The following is a 1,381-nucleotide window of genomic DNA, read 5'->3' as shown; positions in this document are numbered from 1 at the left end:
TCCTACCAGGTCTTACCCGCAATATTTCAGAATAACCTAACAGAAAATGAAATTAAATTAGATCTAAACTATTTACATCAACTTCATTTAAATAATGTAAATAAGCTAGAACGCATAACAGCAAAAAACATTCAAGCTTCGTAGCAATTCTTGTTGCAATAACACTATCCACAGATTTCAGTAGCAAATGAAATTTTATCAGCGAGACGCTGATGCTTAAGAAAGGGGGAGTTAGCACATATACAAAATATACAGACAATTTTGTAAGTAGTAAAATCTAATTCAGCAATATTTTGCATTGCTCAAGTAAAATTAAATCAAATAAAATTAAAGTTAGCACATATACAAAATATACAGACAATTTTGTAAGTAAAATCTAATTCAGCAATATTTTGCATTGCTCAAGTAAAATTAAATCAAATAAAATTAATTTCCAAATTAATAACAAAAACACATTTCGTCGGCACTATAACAAGCGGAAACCGTGCCGCCGCAATGTGAGCCGTTTCACAACCAAACTGAGGTTCGCACTGGTTTTAGCTTACATTATGATTATTTGATGTCTAGAAATAAGTTCTAGCTAGTAAGAACTCGTACATACATATGTAAGTTTTTAGTAAGTAAGCAAAATTTGATTATAAAAACTAAGTAAATTTGTTGAATAAAGAGAATTCAATTTTTGCCAGCAGCAAAGGTGCGTGTTGATATTATTGGTGGGCAGCATTAACTTCTATAGCAATCATTCTTGCCAACGCCAAATCAATGTCTGCTTTCCGCGTGGAATTATTGCCGTAGATGTCATCGTTTTTAAAAAAATGTGCTGCCGGGCTTCGCCTGCTCGGCGTGCAGAGGATGAGCACGCTTAAGGTGGTCCATTTAGTTGGAAATGCTTCCAAACATCCGAAATTTTTTGTTTTTTGTTCGCCGGCGCATCTGCGTACGAAAAGGCGCTTAGTATGAGAAATTATTTTTAAGAAATGTACCCACCTGATGAATTGCTGTCCCCGATTTCCATTTTGGAAGGAACCGTCACTTAAATCTGCAGCTTAGTATTTTATTGCAACTAATACTAATATTGTAGTCAAATATATTTTTATATATAATAATCACGAAAAATAGCAGATTGACTCGATGTCGGTATTTCACAATGTAGAGTAGTGATGAGCGAGATGTCAAACTGTCGATAGTCGCACCATCGATAGTTTCAAAAGTTAAAAAAAAACTATCAATACTCATTGATAGTCAAAAAAAAACTATCGATACTATCGATAGTCCCATCGATAGTTTGACACCTCTAACCCACAGTGCAACTTCCCATATATGCGCGCGCTCTCATTTGTAAATATGGAGTGGTAAAATAACGTTTTCTCTCATTTCCCTC

At 34.4% G+C, this 1,381-nt stretch overlaps 1 long non-coding RNA gene across 1 annotated transcript; it reads right to left on the bottom strand.

The window, feature by feature from the left end:
* Window positions 1–524: 524 nt before the first annotated feature.
* Window positions 525–1,137, bottom strand: LOC126766566 (uncharacterized). Its single transcript, XR_007668912.1, has 2 exons — window positions 988–1,137; window positions 525–933 (listed from the first exon to the last, which is right to left on the bottom strand). It is a non-coding gene; the product is annotated as an uncharacterized LOC126766566 (long non-coding RNA).
* Window positions 1,138–1,381: the final 244 nt, after the last annotated feature.

Source organism: Bactrocera neohumeralis, unplaced genomic scaffold, assembly GCF_024586455.1.
Source record: "Bactrocera neohumeralis isolate Rockhampton unplaced genomic scaffold, APGP_CSIRO_Bneo_wtdbg2-racon-allhic-juicebox.fasta_v2 ctg169_1, whole genome shotgun sequence".
NCBI classification, from domain to species: Eukaryota; Metazoa; Arthropoda; class Insecta; order Diptera; family Tephritidae; genus Bactrocera; species Bactrocera neohumeralis.
This window is presented reverse-complemented; position numbering and strand designations above follow the sequence as displayed.